At 43.0% G+C, this 24280-nt stretch overlaps 1 protein-coding gene across 2 annotated transcripts in view; it reads right to left on the minus strand.

Annotated features, from left to right (window-relative positions):
• NEDD9 (neural precursor cell expressed, developmentally down-regulated 9) overlaps positions 1 to 22900 on the minus strand; it is a 187848-nt gene extending 164948 nt beyond the window's left edge. The window contains exon 1 of one of the 2 annotated variants that reach the window (XM_082730179.1): positions 22547 to 22900. The gene's annotated coding sequence lies outside the window, so the exon portion shown is untranslated. The remainder of the gene's footprint in view (positions 1 to 22546) is intronic. The other variant, XM_082730181.1, reaches the window with a different exon arrangement.
• Between the last annotated feature and the right edge of the window lie 1380 nt (positions 22901 to 24280).

Genomic DNA, 24280 nt, shown 5'->3' on the forward strand with positions numbered 1-24280 from the left:
TTTCTGTTGGTTATCTAAGGAATATTGTCTCAAGGGACCTCTGCTGAGGACAGGGTGGGAACAACAGGATTTCCTGCTCTGGGCTTTCGGGGCTTTGTGCTGAATACAATGAGGTAATTGCCACGTTCCGTCCTGAGGCCTCCAGACACGCACACTGGACTCTCCCCAAGACTCCATTTTGCTTGTTTGTCACTTTCTAAAGCTGGAGGATTTGCTTTTCACCCACCAATTCCTTTCTGTCTTTAGCTTGTCACTATATTTAAATTTTTGAACTGATTGGCTGGGACATTACCTAAACATATTTTGGTTGCCATGCCTCTTTATTTCTGTGGAGAAATGTGTCATTATCCCTCTGGAAGCCCAAGAAGGATTGCTCCAATCTCCGCTTAGGCTGTGCAGGGGCCATCCTCATCAGTCCTGCATCCTTTGGCTTGTGTCTGTCCTCTCTTGGTGCTGGGACAGCTGAGGGCACCTTGGCACTGTCTTCCCACCCATCTTCATCAGTGCGAGAAATGGTTCTTGTACTACAGAGCCCTATGTAGGGCCACAATCTGGACCTCAACCCAGACACAACCCAAACAAAGTTAGAACAACAACGACAAAAAGCCACTGACCATTATTAGCTTCTGATACAGGAGTACACTGTCCAAGTTCTGCAAGAACACTCAGATGGTGTTTAAGTGGCTTTGTAACTTGTACGTAACTACTTGAAATAAGAAACAGCACCCCAAAAAACACAAATAATAATAATATAATAATAATAATAATAATAATAATAATGATAGAATTTAAAGTTTCCCTCTCTCTTTTAAAAGAGAGCGTGATATTTCAAACAGATGGTTCTTTAGTTGGTATACAGTCTAGTTACCCCAGAAAACAAGATATGTGCCCAAATGCAAGAAACAGAGGACCATCCCAGCTCCTCCCTGGAAAGAGGGTTTGCTTTTGGTCAGAGTGTATAATTATGGAGAAATAATCAGTTCTGCAACATCAGCCTCACTAAATGGCTAAGTCTGTGGCAATGAACGAAAGCAGGCTTCTCTGCCCATTATGAAGGCAGTCAGCGTGGGTCTCAGCTCCGAAAGTGACTACTCAGCAACTAAAAGAAGACTACTAAAAGAAGTAGTCTTTTACTAGTCTACAACGTTAACAGCATGATGGAAACGCTGACTTTCCACCCAAACCATGGTGGTAGAAACGCTTGCCAGTGTAGAGTTGTTCCCTAGTACAAAGTGGTCTGAGAGGCTTGGCTATGTGCACCCTGGAAGGTTCTGAAACGCTTTGGTGTTGTAATGACACTTGTGTTTCAGGAAACACCTCTGAGCTGGGCTGACAGGAAAACATCATGTTAGGTAACAACAAATAAAATTGAGACCTGAAAAGTTTTGACTCTCCCTTTGGAGTGTCAGGTCCGTCTTGAGGGGAACTGGGTATTTTCCTTGCAGGCTTTGAGAAATACGGTGGATGGTGATGGGTAGGGGGGTGGGAGGAGGGAAGAAACATGACCTGCCTGTCACTCTTCAGAATTGCCTCTTGTCTTTGAATCGGATGTTGATATTTTTCCGCTTTACAGAATATGTGTGTGTGTGTGTGTGTGTGTGTGTGTGTGTGATGCTTGGGGAAGGGTGATACAAGGAGAAATTGAAAACAACTCCCACCATTCACAGAGACTAAGGAGATTCAAACACTAAGAAGTCAAGTTCACATCATTGCAGGCCACAGAGTGAGAAGGCAAAAGTGTCTGCGCTTAATTATGCATATTACAACACTGCCTGCTGGGAAACTAGGCAGTCCTTAAAGTCCATCTTCTTCTTCTTCTTTTTTTTTTATTAAAGATTTTATTTATTTATTTGACAGAGAGAGAGAGACTGAGAGCAGGGACACAAGCAGGGGGCGTGGGAGAGGGAGAAGGAGGCTTCTTGCTATGCAGGGATCCCGATGCGGGGCTTGATCCCAGGACCCTGGGATCATGACCTGAGCCAACGGCAGACGCTTAATGACTGAGCCACCCAGGCATGCAAAGTCCATCTTTTTAAAAGTGGATCAGGATCAAGTATTTTGTAAGAGACACATGAGTTTGTAAAACTTTGACTTGAATGGGCTTCTGCATATAACGGAGAGAATACCAAGCTTCTACCATGTGGGAAGATGAGTCCTCAGCAATCTAATTCAGAGGATTTACAGGAAGAGCGCCAGCAAGTGTTTCATTTGGGATGGGGGTGAAGGAGCACAGAAAGAAGGATATATACATGGATCTCTGTAAGGAGATGGTTAGAGAAGCAGACTGGAGTTTCCATGCCTTCCTGTTTTATCCTTGGAATCTAGAAGCGAATGAGGCTTTGCTCAGGAATCCAAGAAGTCATTGTCCATGTTCAAATTTCTCTGAGGAAGAGGGTGGAGGAAGTTTCTGCTTTATGGTCTGGCATCATGAAGACATACCTCACAGACTTTACAAAACAAGCCCCTGGCTATCTGTATTTCACAACAGCCCATATTAGTGAGTCAATTTTTGGTAAATTCACGTTAAAGGAATATCTACACATAAGCCAGTTCAAAGTGATCTGTGAGTTCCCCTCATTCTCCTGTATAAACTTGACTTTTACCTCATGTCCTTCTGGACATATTCCTCCATACTGACACTTGGTTGTCATTACAGAAGTTTCTCAAAAGCTGCTTCAACCATTGTTAGAGCTAAAACATTTTCTCTTTTATAATATCCCATATGAATTGCCATGTGTTGTCAATCCCAGGCTTTGGAGAGAAAGATCTACCCCATAAAGTTGGCATCCAGTCCATTGAACATCATTTTTGTCATGAAGATCTTCTCTAGTTGAGAAAGCTTGCCATGTTTGTGCGCCATTTTGTTTCCAGATACCCATTCCCTTGAGGCTTGTCTCATGCCACTGAGGGGCAAACCACTGAAGCAGTGTGGAAAAAATAGGCCTTATCAAATAATTTTCTGAAATTCCTGCCTGTACCATGACAAAAGGAGGATGTTCTTCCACCAACAGAGGTCGATGTGGAATTCATAACGAAACTATCCATTGTTGCTAGAATTCTGCAGGCTACAGTTGCCAGGGTGTCACCAGGGCAGGGTGACGATTGTCCTTCCCAGCTCCAAATTCTGTGGTTCCAGGAAACTGCTGTTGGAAGAAGGCTCAGTCTTGAGTGCCACCCAACACGCAAGTATGGGTAAATTAAAGAGACATCAAGCAAAAGAAACCCTTTGCTCAGGACGAAGAGGACATGACATATGAGAAAGGGTTGGGCTATAAATTACAGTAGAGAGCAGCAAAATAACTGAAAGAAAACATGATCGAGAGTTGGCTAATAATTCAAAGAGTCCAAAGAAGAGGAGGAAATGAAATAATCCTCACAAGTAAGAATGGTGCGGTCCTTGCTTCACCAGGAAAGGGTACCACCCCTTACCTGAATGGCCCTCTTGTGAGAGGCTGACGGATCTTCACAAGAAGAGAGCACTATGGTAGCATCAGAAAGGGTACGCAGCACAGGTTCCCACTCAATGACGAAACAGGCCAAATCCTACCTATGAGAAGGCATTTTTTGTGTGTATGCACACGAGGCACTTTTTTTTTTTTTTTTTTACTGCCATTTACTTTTGGGTATTCAAACTTTATGCAATAAAGAGTGGAGGCTGGTCTCCAGAATTAAGCTGTTTGATCTGGAAATAAGAAAACTGCTTTTAGCAAGCTTGGTTTGGGGGTTTTTCTACAGGAAACTTTTGTGCTTAGACAGCAGTACCATTGGGGTAGGAATCAGAGGAAAGGGGACCATGGTTAAAGTCTGATCAAACCCTAGAAGTCACCTTCTCTTTACCCTATTCACAGTAAATGATTAAGAAATGCTCGTTACTGGGGTGCCTGGGTGGCTCAGTGGGTTAAAGCCTCTGCCTTCGGCTCAGGTCATGATCCCAGGGTCCTGGGATCGAGCCCTGCATCGGGCTCTCTGCTTAGTGGGGACCCTGCTTCCTCCTCTCTCTCTCTACCTGCTTCTCTGCCTACTTGTGATCTCTCTCTGTCGAATAAATAAATAAAATCTTTTTTAAAAATTATATATAAAAAAAAAGAAGAAATGCTTGCTGCTGATAAAAGAACAAAAGACCCTTCGGTTCAGTGAGGAAACTTAGAGGAACATTGTGTGCCAACTATAACTCAATTAAAAAAAATATTTCCAAACCTAAAGAAAAGAAAGTAATGGAAAACCCACCATGTAGATTTCAAACATTTCAAACAATTAATGATGTAAAAATGAGGTGCTTTGTTTATTATGTGATAATTAAATGTTCTAATCAAAGATTCATAATGTCAATTATATGAAGAGCTTTCATAAAAATTTTGTTGCTGTTAAAAAAAGAAACTTAAAAGTATGCAAAAATTATATATATATATCATTTCCTTTGATAATTATATATGATCTAATCATATATACATACATATATATAAAATCTAAATGTGACCTTAAGAAACAATATTTGACATTAATAAGTGAAACTATACTTTGGAAGAAGGAGAAAGCATTAGGGCATGGAACATTCAAAAGAAGACATCAAGAAGAAAAGACGTCAAGTGAAGTATGATACTTGAGTAGAAAGGAGAAATTATTCTGGGCAATGGTGAAGGTACAAATATTCAAGGACTAGTTGAGACATTATAAAGGAAGAAAAATGAAATGCTAATGCATGGTGTATGCTGGCAGTCTTCTGTTTCATCTCTCCTCCTGTTTAGTGTGTTCTACCTCTCATTTCTCCTCTGCATGTCTTAAGTAGTACCCCTGGGCCTGGCTAATATCAACCAGAGATAGAACGAATGCTTTGACCTCCATATTCTAGAAGCTTCACTTCTTATTTTTTCTAGATCCCATGAGTTATTCTTCAAATTATGATATTGAACAGCCCTAGTCACATTATTCTTTCCCTTTAGTTTCTTTTTCTTGCTTGCTTTTCTCACTCGAGGGAGAGATTGTATAGGTGTCAAAATTTGGCACTGGGTTGACTCTCGTCATCCAGGAAATACACACCTACACACTTGGGATATGTCATAAACGACCAAGTCAAAGGTGAATCTCTTTTATTAAATAACAATACATCAGGAATTGAATGTGAAAGGAACAGACCTTTATTGACCACTCACCATATGTAAATCCTATGCAAATCTTTATAGGGGATGAAAATGATTATGAAGTTTACAAAAGCTTCATTTATTGGACAAGACAGATGGGTAACCACTAACTATGCTATTGTTGAAATAAACTATTGAGCCAAGACTCTATTTCATCATACTCTATGATGATATGGCAATCTCCATTAAGAGTGTATTTTTTTAACTTAAAATTTTTTCCTTATGAAATTTCTCTCAAAGGATCTAACTACTGAGGCAAAATTCAAAGGATTCTCTTAGCCCTGTCCATTTTCCAAATCCTTTTTTTTTTTTTTTTTTTTTGACTCGGTGATCCCTTTCAATTAAAGGAATTCTTCTCAATGCAGAGACTTCTCTGGTTCAGCTGAATTAATGAGTGCCATAACTGTCTACTTGGCCTTCACAGCCAGCTATGGGCTAGTCATCCCATAAGTCACAAAAACCCGGTGAACGATGAAGTAGAGGGAATACTGTCACGTAAAGTCATGATTAACCGGTTAGCACGGGGAGGGGATGCCCAGGAGAAATTTCTTTGCCAGAAGTTGTGTAAACCTAAAAATGATTTACAATTGGATGACTTCAATTATCGTGTGAAAATTCACCATCTAGATCTCATAAAAGAAAATTCTTAGAGTGTAATGGGTCCATATCTCCCCCCCTCCCAAAATGAGAGACATCCACAAAGCATGCCTAATTGAGTAGCATGGAAAGACTGTGGTCAGTCCAAACTGTGCTCATTTGGGACATTAAAGGACTGGACTCCAAGAGTATGATTGGCCAAGGAAGATTCTGCATCATAGTGTGATTTTGTATGTAGTTCGACAAACTTGTGTCTTCAAAAACAGTCGGCTACATTTCCAGGCTCCAGCTTCTGTGAGCCTGAGAAGGGAGGAACCCACCACTTCTATTCTTAGCTGGGTTTTGAAGGGTACTATTTTGCTTATGCTAAAATAAAGTGAATAAGGGCATGGATGTTTTTTAGTCTGCTGGATGTGAATTCAGATTCCGGGTGTGGCCATCTTGAGTTTTGTTTTTGTTTTTAAAGATTTTATTTGTTTGACAGAGACAGACACAGCGAGAGGAGGAACACAAGCAGGGAAGCAGCAGAGGGAGAGGGAGAAGCAGGCTTCTCACCGAGCAGGGAACCAGATGCGGGGCTCGATCCCAGGAACCTGGGATCATGACCAGAGCCGAAGGCAGACACTTAACAACTGAGCCACCCAGGCGCCTCAACAATCTTGAGTTTGTAGTCATTGTAAACCTTAGCAGTTTTTCCTACTTGATGGTAATGGCTAGACAAATTTTTAGGGTTTCTCAAGTATAAGACACTGTTGTTGTAAGTGATGGATATATGTTACTTAATCTAAATTCACAATAATCCAATGAACTGATGTACAGAAATGAGTTAACACAGTGCAGCTGAGGCCTTAGAAAGCCCTGCTTGCAAGGTCGGTCCTTGTCTGGCATCTGGGAACTTGGATTTCGGGAGGTCTTCCACCACGTTTGTATGAACGATGTACGAACAATGCGGTTTATGCTAACACCTGCTCCCCTTCTGGGAGTTTGAAATTTTGGTATGTAGCAGACAGAGGGTGCCTAAGTGACCAGCCTGCAATGAAAACCCTAGCCCCGAGTCTCTGATGAGCTTCTCTGATAGACACCATTTCACACCTGTCATAACTTGTTGGAGGAATTAAGCATATCCTGTGTGACTCCTTGGGAGAGGATTCTCAGTAGCTAGTATCTGGTTTCCTCTGGACTTTGCCCCATATGCTTTTCCCTTTGCTGATTTCAGTTTGATTCTGTTGGGCGTAATAGATCATAGCTCTGAGTACGATTATATCTTGAGTCCTCTGAGTCCCTCTGGTGAGTCATCAAACTGGGGGTGGGCTTAGGGACCCATGACACAGCTGTGTGGAAGTTTTAAAGGTGAAGAAGTGGCTTCCGGGAGAGGTTACCCCAGGAGAGGTAACTATCTTAAGGTCACACAGCAACTGTGCATTACCATCAGGACTTGAACCCAGGCAGGCTACCTCCAGGGTCCTTGTTTACCCCGTGGAGGTTCTAAGCTTGTAACACTTCCCCCATTGTGTGACTGTGAAGCAAAGGAGGTGTGTTTGTTCAGAACATACAAAGTGCTCAGTGAAATTCTATTACATAATTATGCACCATCCTCTATCCCTTCTACCTGCTAACCAGGAAATCTGCCATACATTTCCTATAGGCCGATGATAGATCAGTAGAATGTCTCCAAGAAGTTGACACTTGCATGAAGAGGGAAATGGAAGGGAATGGTATGCAACTCAATGACTTTTTTTTTTTTTAACAATAATATCTATCCCAAGACCTTCTCTTTAAGCCAAATGGAGCTTCTTTGATTCCTCTCCTCTTTCCTTGCCACTTCTGCCTCCTTAGGCCCAGGTTGGAGGGGCTGGACACTGTGGTGATGGGGATGAAATCTGCAGAGCTGGCTGGGTGTTTAGGAGAACTGAGGCAGAAGCAGGAGAGGGGCTACGCAGTTTGGGTTGGGACCCTTTCATTATTGTAACCCTGTTTTCTACCACCCATTCTCCAGATGGGAACACACTGTCTTGAAATAATACTTTTTTTTTTTTTTTTTTTTAGAAAAAAATCTTTTTAAAAAATTCAGTTTAATTAACATATAGTGTATTTTTAGTTTTAGAGGTAAACTTTAGTGACTCCTCAGTTGCACATAATAGCCAGTGCTCCTTTATCAAGTGCTCTCCTTAATGTCCACCACTCAGTTACCCCATACCCCCCAACCTCCTCTCCAGCAACCTGCCATTTGTTTCCTTTAGTTAAGAGTCTCTAATGGTTTATCTCCCTTTCTGATGTCTTTTTTTTTTTTTTTTTTTTGCTTAGCCTAATACCCTCTAGTTTCTTCCATGTTGTTGCAAATGGTAAGATTTCATTCTTTTTGATGGCTGAGTAATGTTCCATTATATATACCACATCTTCTTTATCCATTCATCAGTAAATGGAGATCCTGGCTCTTTCCATAGTTCAGCTATTGTGGACATTGCTGCTATAAACATTGGGGTGCATGTGCCCCTTTGGATCACTACATATATATCTTTGGGGTAAATATTTAGTAGTGCAATTGCTGGGTCATAAGGTAACACTATTTTTAACTTTTTGAGGAAACTCTATGCTGTTTTCCAGAGTGGCTGCACCAGTTTTGCAACAGAATACTTAATACTCTGCTTGCTAAAATCATTTCTCAATCACCCTCACCCCTTTCCTACCTTTCAAACCTTCTAATTAATGTAGAAACATCCATTTTCTTTCCACTGAGGAAACTAAGTGACTCTAGCATTTCACAGACTTATTCTTACACTGCTTTCAAATAAAAACAGTTCTTCCGGCTAAACACCTATTTGGAATATGTCAAAGCAAATGTATGGTAAGTTGCTTGCTGTCTTGATCAGTAGAACAAGATGTTCTCCTTAAAGCCAAGTTAGCTAAAGCACAGGACAACTACATGGCAGAATCTGGGTAATAAAAGGCAGATGTCCTTTGATGCAAAACCTCATCTCCTCCATCTACTCCCCTAAATACCTTTTACTAGAGAAACAAACTTATTTCAGAGTAAGAAATATGACTTCAAATGTAAATGGCGGTGGGGAGTGACTTGGCAGCAATGCCAAAACCCAAATCAGTGAGACCAAATCCTTCCCTATGAGCACATTTTGATGAAGTCAGATTGGAGGAAGGAGTCCACCCTTTCCATGGATCTCAGATAGTTGGAAAGAGGACTTGGTCAGCACGAGTGCCAAAAGAAGGAGCTGAGACTTGGGAAGGGAAGCTGAAGGGCTACTTCACCTGTACAGTAGATTTTCTCATGGGAAGTCTTGACCTTTGGTGGGGAGCATGATGAAAGGAATATGGAAGAGGTGGAACTTAAAACAAAAACTTCCCATCTTGCAATAAAATCCACTTTTATCAAAGAAAAATCAATGTCCTCACACCAGAGGTGTGGGCACTGTCAGGATCCACTGGGGGGAGTTGCCAGGTTATTGGATAAACTCCTTTAAGCCAATGACTCAGATTCAGTCCTATCCAGGTCTTTTGCTCAATTGCCCAATTTTACTTAAGTTACCTCATCTCTTCTACCCTAATCTCCTCAGTTTCGTTATCTGTAGTGCAGGGGATATAATAATGCCCCCAGGACCCCTGTGGACATTGGATAAGGTGATGTGGGTCAATGCGCTGACTGAATTGTATATCAGTACCTAAATGTTAGCCATCAATATCTTGCTCCAAGAATGGTAGCTATCACCAAGATTGAAGAGGAAGATCAAATGTAAAATAAAAACCTAGTTTTTACTGTATTGAACATTCAGAAAGGAGGGTTACCTCAAGAGGAGAGTCTTATAAAGCTACAGTGCAAATGGAATGGGCTTTGCAAGAAACTCACTTCAACGATAAGTCAGAATGTAAATACCCCATTGCAGCAGCTGAAACCCTCTTCTTGGGCTGGTCTAATAAATGGTCTAAAAAGGTGATGGGCGTCAATGAAGACTTAGGTCAGAGGCTCTGAAGCAGCCAGTGATTCAGTTTCTGGGATTAAGGAAAACAAAAATCTTACCAATGGCTGGATAAAAATAACATTCCTTTCTATTGTGATCATCCGACATCAAGGAAATGTTTGAAATTTGGGCAGCATAATATGGTGTGCCTGCTGTGAAAAACACAGCAGCACCCATGTGTCTTATCAGTCTTTGCTGTTGGTAAGAATCGTGGGGAAAGCCAATTTGAGTCATTCCCCAATGCAATTCACTCTAAAATGGATCACTATTCTAAGGGACTTGACATGCCTTTTTGATTCAGATTCATCTGCTCTGAGCTCCCCACCCCCACCCCGCCCCCGCTCTGCTCCCCATCATTCAAACGCTCTGTGCTCTCTTCACAAATGCTGCACACAGACTGTCATTAGGTTCAGAGTAAGCTGCAATTAGCAAGTCTGTCAGCTTCTCTTACAAGGAACTTATTTTTCAGTGGAAATTTTTGTAATGGTTCCTGTCTGATCCTTAACTCTTCCCCGGAGACCAAACTCCCCAGCTCAATTCTTGGCAACGCAACTCCAAGAGTGAATGATACCCCTTTGGACCAATTAATTACGTTAATTTCTTAAATATAGCTACTAGCTGTTTTGGCAACTTCCACACAGCACGCCTTGCAAATAAATCCTCCAGAGCTCTGAAATGTCTGACCTCCCAGTCTGAGCCCTCAGAGACTTGCAAGACTGGGTCTTGGTTCTCACAATGCCTCTTCAGTGTGGTCAGGGGTAGTAGGCAAAAGCCTCAGTGTTTCAGGGACTCATCTGAGTTTCATTTACTGGGTGAAGGTGATAAGGTGTTTGCCAGCGTCGGCCAGCTCAGTGACCAAGGGGCTGCCTAGAACTTAGAGTCTACCGCTGGGAAGCTGTTTCTCCCTTCTCCTCCAGGCCCACAGGGGTCCCTTGCAAGTTGAGAAGGAGAGCTAGGGTTGGAGCATAACTAGGAATCTGAACAGAGGGAGAAAGATTTTAAACTTAAAAGACAAAACAATGAAGATCTCTTGAACCTACAGGTGAAAGACACATAATTTAATTTATCAACTATAGGTATTCCTGTAATTCCTCATAAGTATGGAAAATTGAGGTGTCCACGTCTCTCAAGAGGTCATACAGTGATTTTCTTTTTTCTATTTGTTTGAGTGACACTGAGGTAACTACTATAACTACAAATCAACATACAGTGAAAGAAATCATCCCAATAGTTGGGCCCAGATTCCAGAAATACTTGTTAACGGGTGACTGATAGGCATGATGGTCAACATGATGACGAAGGATATCCTCCTTATATTTCGTCTTCATTCTTATATGTATGAGTTCATGATTATCACCAAGGTAATGAAATACCATTTTGACCTTCTTTACAGAGGCTGAGACGAATTTAATTGGATTATTTCCTCCATCCTAGAGCCTTTGGGTTTTGTTTTTTCAAGCTCTTCTCTTCTGGAATTCTCTTCTGGTCAAACCCTATTCATTCTTGAGGACCCTTCTCTTTTCTGAAAGCATATGCTCTGTCTTCCTCTTCTTCCTCATAGCTAGTATGTACTGAGCTTTGCAAGCATCAGATACGGCTGTAAGTGTTTTGCATATATTAACTCATAGAACACTCAGATCTGTGTACTGAGTCATAAAAACCACTGAGTGAGGTATTACGGCTCTTGGCTTGCTTCTGCAGAGGAGAAACTGAGAAACGGAAGGGTAGAGTGGTAACCTGCTCAAGACCACACAGCAGGAAGGGGGTAGGGGTGGGACTCAGACCAAGTCCATTGGCTCCAAAGTTGCCCTCTGAAATATTTCACCAGTTATCCAGCCCTATCGAATCTGCCCATTTCCTGAACTCTGATGGTCCTTTTTGCTTTTATTTATTTATTTTTTCCCAAGGAGATAGATACTAGTCATCATTTTATTAAAAATAGGCATAATACTCTATGTTCTATTGTATTTATTGCTTTGGATTTAGTTCACCTCTTTTCATATCTTTGCATATAGATCACCTTTATTCTTTAATTTTTTAAAATAGTGGCGTGGTATTCCAAAGTGTGGGTTCCCAAATTATAAAAAGGATCCTTCTGATGGACATTCGGACTCTGTTCACATTTTCAATATCCTGCACAACTACATTTCAAACAGAAGAAAGAAACACACACTGGATTGAAGTCAAATAGAGAGTGTGGGGTCAGGTAGCTGTTCTCTGCTATTAAGAAATAAATTATTCAGCAGGGAGATAATAGGACATGGACAAGACCAGTATCGCTGTTTGTTGGAGCATTAACTCAAGGATGTAAAAACTTCTCTCTACCCAACATTTTGTTTAACTGTGAAATAGACACATCTTGCCACTCAGTCTTCCCAGCAGAAACCTGGGAGCGCCCATGGTGCACTCGCTTAGGGGTAAGGTATTATGTGAAAACATTCCTGACGTTTCCCTGTGGCCAAAACAAGCAGCTGCCACATTTCTCTGCAAAATGTTCGGGCCAAAAATATTCTTTTCTTAGCTATATTGATTTGAACTGTGTTTTTTAATCAGTCTGTTATCCGAATAATGGACGAGATCCAAATTTGCGTTCCTGGGGAGAAATCTGTCTCTGCCTACAGCATGTGCAGGCCAAGAGGGTGGGCATGTGGCCTCTCACGAGGGACAACGGGCCAGAGGGGTGCCTCTGCATCTGCCCTCCAACGACCTCATAAGTCAATGGGAGCAGCTCATGGGTCCCTGGAAGTCTGCTGGGGCACAGCCACCTTGTGCCTTGGCTCAGACCACCTGTTCTTCCCTTCACAATCTCCTCATGCTTCTCTGTTTCTTCTTCTTCCATATGGGCCATCTGAGCCTCAGCCCTCCTGAGCGGGCTTCTTAAAGAGCTCTTCTCCTGGCCAGTAATGGCATTGGCCTCTAACACTCACTTGGTGAATCTCTCGCCTATTATTTGTTTATCCACTCAACAAATATTTATTATGCACCTACCGAGGGCCAGAGATGCAGCACTGAACAGAACTCAGTCCTTCCCCGACCAAGCTGGCCTTTCAGGGGGAAAGAAAGAGAAAATCAAGCAAATGCACCGATATTTACTATGCCTGGTGGTGGTAAGTGCAGGTAACAGAGTAGGTGTCTGAGGCGGGGATGTGGCTATTTTATATAACATGGGAAGGGAGGGCAGCATGATAAGGTGACCCGTGACCTGATTGCTGAGGGAGGGAGGAGCCTCGCTGGTCAGCCTTCACAGTTCCTGCCAGCGCACAAATCAGGAGCTGGGGGAAAGCTTGGCCATTTAGGAGAGCATCAAGGAAGCCATTTAGCGGCTTTGCAAATGTGATTTTTGTTCTGCAAATGTATATTTTCTCCTCATCTCAGGTGTAAGCTTCTTGAGAGTGGGGGGGTCCGTGGTAGAGATGCCAGGTGATGCGATCTTTAGTAAAACTCCGCTCTCTGAAGTACACCCATCTGTAGTATGTATCCTTGTGCCTTTTCCACAGCCCTTACCACAAACTTTGATTGGATTATTAGCCCTAGCTTGTGGCGCTTGGATATCCTAGGAAAATACTAATGCTCTCCTAGAGCATAAGTTGTGCACGCGACCTTCACACGCCCAGGGCCACATGTCACGCTGAGGAAGCTGGCTCAGATAACCTCATCATTAAAAAAAAAGATGGATTCTCGGTTCCAAACGGTATGAACTAATGCCTTTTCTATAATGCCTACCCTTGCTTCAGACAAGACACTAAAAACACAATGAAATCACAGGCCAATAAGGTAAATAAATTAAAGCAACCAAAGAAACAAGCACCATCAAACCGTCCTGTCTTTCCAATCAATGCTTCTCAAATCAGAACACACTGATGAAGCGGTTCTTTTATCCATCTTGCCATAAAAACAAAGAAATTATGAAAAAAATCAACTAACTTGTGTACAATGTGCCTTGGTCATTTTATTTTAAATACATCAGTATGCGATTTGTCACTCCTTACTGAACCGGATGTGCTTTTAAAAGCGGTTTAATGGATAGCGTGTTGTGTATAATTGTGGAAATGTGTTTAAGGTCATTGTATAATTTATATCTGAGGTCCCTTGTCAACCATGAGGTCCATGAAGACACAACCTCCTTATATCCTGATATCATATTATCAAGGAAAATTCTATTTGATTGACTTGTGTTGTGTTTGCATTGCTTCTTGAGGGCAGAAAACCTACAAGTGATTTTAATTACTAAGACATCTTTTATATATGAATTCCTTAGAAATGGGGATTTTGCCCACTTAGCTTCACTGCTAAATCCTCAAAACCTAGCACAGTGCCAGCCCATAGGGGTCCCTTAGCAAATGTTAAGTAAATAACTAACATACTTTCTGAAATGAGATATGGTACCTGTGATGGTTAATTTTATGTGTCAACTTGGCAAGACCAAGAGACCCAGATATTTGATCAAAACTTATTTTTTTTAATTATTTTCAAGCCTTATTTTAGATGTTACTATGAAGTTATTTGTTAGGTAAGATTAACATTTAAATTATTAACTCTGAGTAAAAGAGATAACCTTCTATAATGTGGGTGAGCCTCATCTAATCAGTTGAAAGTCTTCAGAGAAAAAGCCTGGTCCCCCTCAGTGAGAATTCTGCCAGCAGACTGACTTTGCACTCAGCTCCCACAGCAGCTCTTCCCCAGATCTCCAGCCTACTCTGCAGATTTTGAACTTACCAGCTTCCATAAATGCATAAGCCAAATTCTTAAAATAAAACTCTCTGTATACAAACATATATGCTCACCTGCTATGGGTCCTGTTTCTCTAAAGAACATTGACTCATTCAGTATGCCCTAATCTTTTATTCTTTCAATGAATCAATCACTATACGTTATTTACCGAGAATCATTCTCACCCACCAAGACCCCGCAGCCACCAAAGCCAGACCAGCGACACAACCTTGGAGAGCTTTTGGCCTCAACTTTTCCACTCTGGTGGAGGGCCAGAGAGAATCAGCTCCTCAACGTTTCATTTCTCTTATGATGCAAAGCACCTGTAGAGCTTCTCTCCAGAGAAACAGGTGCCAAGAGAACCCTGTACTTGCTAAAGCCATTTTGTGAAGGTGTTATGGGAGGTACCAACTTACTATTGCGGTTTTAGGGGAAAATACTTCCCATGGTGGTGTGGAGCCATTAATAGTATCACTTCCTCTAAATATTTCCATTCTTTACAAGTGAAGCTGGGGGTGGGGAATTTCCATCGTGGAAACTAGCCAAAGGTTACAAAAGGTTCACGGACACTCTACCATTTGATAATTGTGTGGTCGCTAATGGGTCCCCTATACATTAAAGGAAAATGATTGTAAAAATGTATCAGCGGGAAGCCTCTAGGGGAGCGTGGTATGAAATTCGGTTCTCTTCGGGATCTAGCAAAGTGATTAGCAGTCACAGGGCCCGTTTGCTGACCTGGGGAAGGATGCATTTACAAAGTAAGTATTCAAATAGAGCCTCCCACCAAGGGTTTATGCGGTAGGAGAAGCGGACATGGAGAAGAGAAGCCTTCTAACTGTGCCCACAGCAAGCACGGTTCTTGTGTGGGAGTACATTTTATCTCTGAGAGTGATTTTTATCTCTTTCTTCCCTCCACTTAAAGCCCCTTTCCTCCTCTGATGTCTTTTTCCTTCTGGCTCTCAGTTCTCTACTTCAGCTCTACTCCACTTCTCCCCAGTTAAAACCTGTCTCCAATATGCAGCAAAGCTGCACACCTCTGCTGTGTAGGATTTTTTTTTTTTAAGATTTTATTCATTTGTTTAACCCAGAGAGAGCCAGAGAGCACAAGTGGGGCGGGGGGAAGCGGGAGAGGGAGGAGAAGCAGGCTCCCCGCTGAGCAGCGAGCCTGATGTGGGGCTTGATCCCAGGACCCTGGGATCATGACCTGAGCTGAAGGCAGAGGCTTAACCGACTGAGCCACTGCTGGTAGCATTTTGTGCGAGAGAGAGAGAGAGAGAGAGAGAGAGAGAGAAAGAAGAAAGAAAGAGAGAGAGACAGAGACAGAGACAGAGACAGAGATTTGGGGAGTATGTGCCTTCCTGAAATTATACTCTGAGCCTTCATCTTTGGCAGTTACCCAGCTTTGTCAATGGATAGAAATGATAGATGGTCATATGGTTACACAGAATGCTGTACAGCCATCAAAATAACTCAATGCCTATTTGAATCGACACGGATAACCCTCAGAAACAATGCTGAGCCAAAGAGCCAGACATGGAAACATATGTATGGTAGGATTGTATTTGTTTCAAGTTCCCAAACAAACACAAATAAACTGCATATACAGTATGCATAAATTATATATGTTAATTTTTATAGAAATACATTTATGCATAAATTACACATACACCAATGATATTTGTATACATATGAGGCCAGATCCAAAAAGAAAAGTAAGGGAATATGATTAACACAAAATTTAAGACAGCAGGTCCCTTGGGGGGGGGGGGCGGTGCATGGATAGGAATGCATACAATTGATAAGGGGCATGGATCAGGCTTCAAGGGTCATTAAGGTGAGCAACAGGTAAACAGACATTTGTTTTATTTCCATTATAATTTAGAATATATGTCTACATAACAGGTACTTCTTTGTGGTAGGAAACGTTTCACAATATCTTAAAATTTTTCTAAAGTGAAATTTTTTGGGTTATTAATCCTCACTTATCCTCCTTGGGAAAGGAAGGGAGGGGCTCAGGGAATAACAGCTGCTTATAAAAATTAAGGAGAGAGGGCGCCTGAGTGGCTTAGTGGGTTAAGCCTCTGCCTTCAGCTCAGGTCATGATCTCAGGGTCCTGGGATCGAGCCCCACATAGGGCTCTCTGCTCAGCAAGGAGCCTGCTTCTCCCTGTCTCTCTGCCTACTTGTGATCTTTGTCTGTCAAATAAATAAATCTTTAAAAAACATTAGAGATTTCTTTGAGTTATCATCCTCCATCAGCCAATGCTTCTAATCTGAAGCGAATGGGAAGGTTCGAACATGGAGGCACTGAGACCTTTCGCCATAGCTGAGTGACTTCTGAGCCCCTGGTTTGCTTCCTCAGGGCAGAACCGCCATGTTTGTAAGGGAGCCTTGTGGTGGGTCCGTTTCATATTGTTTCCCATCACCGCCTGGGTATTTGGGAGCCATTGTGGGCTCACTAAAGCTGTTTATTGGAATGAGCAAAAATCAGCAGGCGGCGCCTAGGTGGCTTAGTTGGGTAAGTGACCGGACTCTTCATTTCGGTTCAGGTCATGATCTCAGGGTCTTGAGGTCATCCATCAATCCCTGCCTGTCGGGCTCTCTGCTGCGTGTGGATTCTCTCTCTCCCTTTCCTTCTGCACCCGCTTTCTGCTCACACTCCCACTTAATCTCTCTTAAAAAAAAAAAAAAGTACAGCTAAGGATGGCGTGTTACCACCTACCTCGGATGTCCCCGTCCTTCCTGGCCATGCATCACTCACAGGGCAGGTGCTGGGTGGAATGAGACGCAGCTGTGACCCGGAAGAGCATCTGCTCTAGAGAAGCTCTGCCAGTCTTCTCTCAAAGTCCTACCTTCCAGCGTCTGCTATCGGGTGTGTTGCCAGTGCAATTAGTAACCTGATTTTTTTTTAAATTTTATTAACATATAATGTATTATTTGTTTCAGGGGTACAGATCTGTGAATCATCAGTCTTACACAATCCACAGCACTCACCAAAGCACATGCCCTTCCTAATGTCCATCACCCAGCCAGCCTCTCCTCCCCCCCACCCCCCAGCAACCCTCAGTTTGCTCGACTCAGTGTTTTTTTAACTTAAATATGTTTATAGCAGAAGATAACTTATACCACTCCTGCAGATAAATAACCAGTGCCATTAAGGTTCATAGAAGGTAATCATGAGAAATAGATGTGGGAAAGCAAAACCATCCTGTTAAATTTTAGATCACGAGCATTGCCTGCCGATGGCTCATGGCCCAAGGCCCACTTTCTTTCTGTTGAAAATGATACATGGTCAATGGTTAGAGAATGTTAAGATCAGACCCAAATCAGAGGTTCAGAAGAGTGAAAATGGAAACGTTTTCCATGACAAAATCTAGTGACTCAGCATGATTTTAGGCCCTATCTCTATATCGTGTACCATGTACAATTATCATATGGTGCCCCACAGTTGGGAAATTTTGATCAGATGAATTGCAAAGAGACTGATGAGCAGAAAACCAATGGAGGGGGCTTGTCGTACGATGCGGCACAGCTCTGCAGAGGACTTGTGAAGTCTAAAGGCGCTCTTCCTGCGGCGCCTGGCTGGCCCAGTCGTTGGAACATGTGACTCTTGATCTCAGGGTCATAAGTTCAAGCCCCATGTTAGATGTAGAGATACTCGAAAACAAAAACTTAAGAAAAAAAAATATAGGAGCTCTCCCTGTGGTAGTACCTGGGTGCTTTGTCTAAGCGGGATCTCAGAAGGGGATGAGGAGGACCTTGAATGGATATGAGAGAGATCAAAATGCCGATGTCTAAGATTAAATACGGAACAGCGGATGACATGGCCCGAGTGTCCACAGTGCTGGGTAGCAGGTGGTCTCAGCTTCAGTTTCACCAGAAGCAGACGCTGACTCAGATTCAAGTGCATGTAGTTTAACAAACAATCCCAGGACACTTTGACAGGGAGCAGGGGTGGGGGAGGAGTAGCCAGAAGGGAAGGGCACACTAAAGACGCGTTATCTATGGAGCCAGCTGCCACTGTGGGCAACTGAGCTTGAGCTCACGTGGAAACTTAGGGACAAAGGTAAGAGGCTTGTCTTAGAGTTATCCCACTCGGACCTGAGGAAGCGGAGATATTTATGGTCCATTGGAGAATTAGTTTCTGGGCATTTTCGTTCACCTTTAGGCAATTACAGGGGCTCTGCCTGGCTTAGAGAAAGCTCTCAGGTCTTGAGATAAAGATTCAGGCTGTTAGAAGTTAGGTCAGTCCTGGCAAACGGTAAGAGACTCTTAGCTATAGGGAACAAACTGAGGGTTGCTGGAGGGGAGGTGGGCAAGGACTGGCTGACGGGCATTAAGGAAGGCACGTGAGCACTGGGTATTGTCTGCAGCTGATGAGTCACTAAAGTCTACCTCTGAAACTAATAATAAGGTATATATAAACTAAATTGAATTTAAATAAAGAAACAAAGGGATGTGCCATAGAGGTGAGCAGCTTTAAAGGAAGACGAACTGAAGGAGTTAGCATCCCCTTAACTATGAAAAGAAGGAGGAAGGTGGGGGGAGGAGGAGGGGAAAGAGGAGGAGGAGGGGGAGGGGAGGAGAAGTTATTTCAGTCCTGATGAGGCTAAACTAAAGAGATCTAGGTAGGAAACTGACTGCCTTTACTATACCTTCCCTCTGCTAGAAACTTTAAAAAAAAAAAAAAAACCTGTCCTGTTTAATCCTTACCAGAGCATTCAAAGAGAGTTAGTTCCGCTCATTTACATACAGAGAAAGAAGAAACCGAGCTGCTTCACTTGCCCAAAGTCACCCACAGCCTGTGTTCTATGCCTCCGGTTACACCTGCCTTGTCTTCTCTTTCAGCATCCAGGTGAAATTCACATAACATCCAGTAGATATTTTAGAGGACCATTCAGCGACATTCAATATTTCACAGTACTGTGCAGTCACCACCTCTAGCTAGATCCAAAGCATTGTTGTTACCCCAAAAGGCAATCACAGACGCATGAAGCCTTTGCTCCGCATTTTCCCCTCCCCCGCCCCCAGCAGCCACCAATCAGCATCCTCTCTCTATGGGTTGACCCATTCTGGATAGTTCACACAAACGGAATCATGTACTTGTTGTGCCTGGTTTCTTTCACTTTAGCATAGTGTTTTGTTTTATTTTTTTAAGGTAGATTTGTCTGTTTGTTTGTCTGTTTGTTTGTTTGTTTGACAGAGAGAAAGAGAGCAAGAGAGCCCAAGCAGGGGGAGCAGCAGGCAGAGGAAGAAGCAGGCTCCCCGCTGAGCAGAGAAGCCCCACAGGAGACTTGATCCCGGGACTCTGGGATCATGACCTGAGCCAAAGGCAGACGCTTAACCTACTGAGTTGCCCAGGTGCCCTCACTTTAGCATAGTGTTTTTGAGACTTACCCATGCTGTAGCAGGTATCTGTACTTCGTGTTTTGTTTGTTTATTTGTTTGTTTTTTGGTGGCTGAATCATATTCCATGGTATGGTTGTACCACAATTTGCCTCCCCACTCACCTGCTGATGGACAGGCAAGCTGTCTCCTCTCCTAGGCTGTTGCAGCTAGTGCTGCTATGAAAGTATGAGTGCATGTGAATATATGAGTCCCTGTTTTCAGTTCTTTTGGATGGAAGCGCTGGGTCATATGGTAATTTCGCGTTTGACTTTTCACGAAACCCTCCCAGTCTCCTTGAAGGGACCCTTCTCTTCTATCTCGATTTAAATGTTAGAATTTCTTGAGATTCAATTCTCTCTCTCTTTTTTAAAGACGATATTTATTTATTTGAGTGAGAAAGAGAGCACAAGCAGTAGGGAAGGGGAGGGAGAGAGAGAGAGCAGAGAGAGAATCTGGGGCAGACTCCATGCTGAGCGAGGGCCCGACACTGGGCTCGATCTCACAAACCTGAGATCATGACCAGAGCGGAAATCAAGAGCTGGACGCCCAACCGACTAAGCCACCCAGGCACTTCCTCTTTGGGATTCAATTCTAAGCCACCCGCCTGCTTTGTCCTTCCGTACCCTCCGTCGGTGTGCATCACGCATACCCATGGCGGCGATTACCAACTCTCCGTGTGCCAAGGATCCCAGGCCTCTGTTTGGAGCTCTAGATATTGGTCAGTGTTGACTGCTGGGCTGATGTCTGCCTTTGGATCAGTTCTAGAACTAAACTAACCTGGGCCTGGTCCCCACCCACTTCACCAGTCTCTGAGATCGACAAGCAACATCAACATCCATTTGCATGTGCAAACCAGGAAACTGGCGGTCACCTTTGACACACCCCGCCTCCCCTGCTCTCCTATTCTGTCCACCACCAAGTCCTGTTGATTTTCCTTTCAAGATGACTTTTCAATCTGTGTGATACTCTCTGCTGCCACCACACTTGGCTGTACTCACACAGATAGGCTGGCTTGGCTGAATTCATGCACCTTCTCATTGGTCTCCCCGATAGCTGTGGAGAATGGATGGGAGAGGGCCACACCATCCATTCTCCACACCGATCAGAAGGAATTTCTGAGAAATGCAAAGCAGACCACGGCCCCTCTACCTTCTGCATAGCTCTTAGAATCAGCAGCATGTTTTACGCTGAAACTCTGGGCTCACTTTGAGCCACTCCCCACATCTCTCCTGTTGCACTGGCCCTTTTTGCCAGGTAATTCTGCCGCCTCCTACCTCAGGAAATGGTCTCCGCTGTTCCCTCTGCCTGGAGCGTAGACTTGTGAACTCCTACGCCTTTTTTCAGTTCTAGTCTCACTTTCCTTCTAGAAACCTCCCTGCTTCCCAGATGAGATCAGCTTCACCCACAATATGTTCTGATCCTTATCACATTCCTGTAATTAGTAATTAACATCTGCTTCTCCCCTGGACTGTAAACTTTTTGGAAGTAGGACAACATACAATTTTGCTTCATCTTGTGTAAGGTTTGACTTAAAAGTAGCTGTCACACAGTGAAAATTCCCGAGATAGGTGTTAAATACATGAATTAACTAATTAATGAGAAATAGAGCACCACCTCAAAGCTGATTTCTTTTTTTTTCCCCCAAGAGCAGCTGAATTTATTTGATTGAGAAGATCCTTTTTTTTTTTTTTTCAAAGCTGATTTCACCTCCTTCCCTCTCCACTACTCCCCTTTGACATTCTTAAAAGAGGAATGTCTTTGAAAATGGGGAGGAATTTCCTCCCAAACTTGGAAGGAAACAGAAACAAGGAGGAAAGCCACTTGGTTGGTTCCCAGAGTCCTGTGATGGGCAAGTGCTTTTTGCACCCACTTCTGGTGGGAACCAGCTTCTGGGGGAAGAGGAGGGGACTCCTGAAGCAGGAGTTGAGAAGACCAGAGCACCCAGTCTCAACTCTCATCACTGACATACAGGAAAAATAAAAATAAAATAAATAATAAATAAATAAATATGAAAATAAAAAATAAAAAAAAATAGGGGGAAGGTTTTCAGGTTGTGTGTGTTCTTCATTTTGAAATAGTTTCAGCAAGATGAAAACCCTTTGTTGAAGAAAAGGCAACTGAATGAATGAATGAGTGACGTGACTTAGTAAATATTGAGAAAAGGAAGGATGACAAAGCTATTGGGGTGGCCCCGTTGACTAAGTAGAATGCTCCCAACCCCTTAGAGATTATGCTAAGGACAAGGTCTGCAGGGCTGGACACCATGAGTCCAATACTCAATCATGATTTCTTACCCCCTCAGGGGTCATTCCCAGAGGACCTGAAAATGACATTATAAATGACTTGAATCTGCCATCAAGTATCAATGACAGCCCACATTTGGGAAGTACTGAAATCATTTAGGGAAAGCCAAGGCACAAGGTTCTCACAGGTAACCTCTCCGAGGAGGGCGGCCAGGGGGAGGAGACATGCAACTTCTACACCAGGAAGCACCTATCAAGATGATTCAAAAACCAGAATCATGTAGCATTTAGCTTGCATTAAAGCCTGTGCCTACAGATCAACTTGGAGGAAACCCAGGGTCCCTCTTTTCTCCTTCGGGGCATGCCGAGTCCCTCTGGGCTCCAGTTAAGGGGTATCAACAGTGGGGAACACTAACGGATGTCTGACACCATCTCAGGAAGTCAGAGTCTGAGTGAGTCTCCCCACACCCTCAGGCCCCAGCAAGTGTCTGGGAACTCACCAGGGGCAGGACCACTGTTGCTGGCTCATCGGGTGGTCCCTGGTGTTCTCGCCCTCTCTCTGACCAGGCAGGTGGGAGGCGGCAGCTCAGTCTTGCTTCATGATTATGCTTCTGTCTTGCTGCAGCCACCAGACTTGCTTCTCAAGGCAGCTGCAAGCATTTCCCTACTGGGCAACCACACACATAGAATGTGAGTGGCGTCTGTACGTGTGTTTTTCCTTCCGGTTGCTGCAAGTGATGTTGTCTCGGTTCATTTCCTCCCTGTGCCACATTTTTTTTTTTTCTCTGATACACTGGGGGCAATTTGTAGTTTAGGGACAGGTGGGAAATCTAGCTCTACTCCAGACTGCTTGTTATTTTGACAAAGAGAGGGGATCTTTAAATTATTTTCGCAATGAAATGTAGGGGAGTGGCATAAGCTCCTTTCCAGGCTGCATGCAGGCAAACATCAGGGTATTGCAAGGCTAACCAGATTAGGATGTTGTGGTTTTATGGACTTAAAATATTCTAAAGATTTCTGTTATAAATTGACGTGAAACATCTTTTCATTTAACTAGTCTTTATTGAGTCTGTACATGGCCAGAGCACCCTGCTAGGTACTGGGTACCCATGAGGAGAATTCCTATTTCCAGAAACAGAGGCTGAGTGTGCGGAAGGGAATTTGGAAGTCACTTAGTCCCAAATCCTTTGTCTTCTCGCTGTGCTTTTGGGTAGCCGCCGAGTGGTGCAGTCTGAGGCTAACCACCTGATGGTTGCCCTTTAAACGCTTTTGATCTTTCTGTGACTCAGCTTCCTCATCTGTAAAATGGGAGTAGTCATAGGATTGTTGTGGGAATTCAATGAGTTGTTCTATGTAAAGTGTTCAAAGGGTGGCTGCCATGAGTATATGAATGTTTGCTATTATCACTAGTGGTAAGTTTCATGAGTATGAGGTCAAACCTTTGCTTTTTACCATCTCTTTCCACTTCTTGTCCCATGCTGGTGCCTAAAAATGCCTGGGGAACACAGATGGTGGAGGAAAGAGGGAGATGGTTGGAGGAATTGATACTCCCCAGCAATCATGGAAGCATGGAACCCTCCTACTCTTGCTTGCTCTATCATTAAGACAAGCAAAGCACTGTCCTTGGCCCTCCCTTCATCCTTGTCCCCTGTCCATGCTGCATATTGCATTCTTGTGATTTCTAGTTTGTTGCTGTTGTTTTGTTTTTCGTGAATTTCCCGTAATACTTTTCTGATATTCAGATCCAAAACATTTATTTATAAACGTCGAGCTGGTCTGAATCATATTAAGGAAATACTTGGCCCATAAGCAGGTGCCACATTTAAACAAAGAAAGAAACACTCAGCTCAATGCCTTGTGTAATCAGGACAAAAATAAATCAATAACAAGAACATCTGTGACAATCTTCATACACATATTGCCTCCATAGGTATAATGAGCCATTTCTATGGTTTAAAAAAATCATCTATTTTTTCTTTCTCTCTTCTTTTCCTTAAAAAACACACCACTCAAAAAAAAAAAAAAAAACCACACACACACCACTCTTGTGTACATGCTTGATATCAGGAAGTGGTCCAGATTAGAGGTAGAGTTATCCTATTTCCAAGTTTTATTTTATAAGGAAGCATATCCATAGTAAATCAAGTGGAGCAGAAGCCTGAAGAATACATATTTTTTCCAACATGTCCCTCCATGCATTTGCCATGATCCCATAGTGTGTTATTTTCTCCATT

This window comes from Mustela nivalis, assembly GCF_964662115.1.
Source record: "Mustela nivalis genome assembly, chromosome: 5".
Lineage (NCBI taxonomy): Eukaryota > Metazoa > Chordata > Mammalia > Carnivora > Mustelidae > Mustela > Mustela nivalis.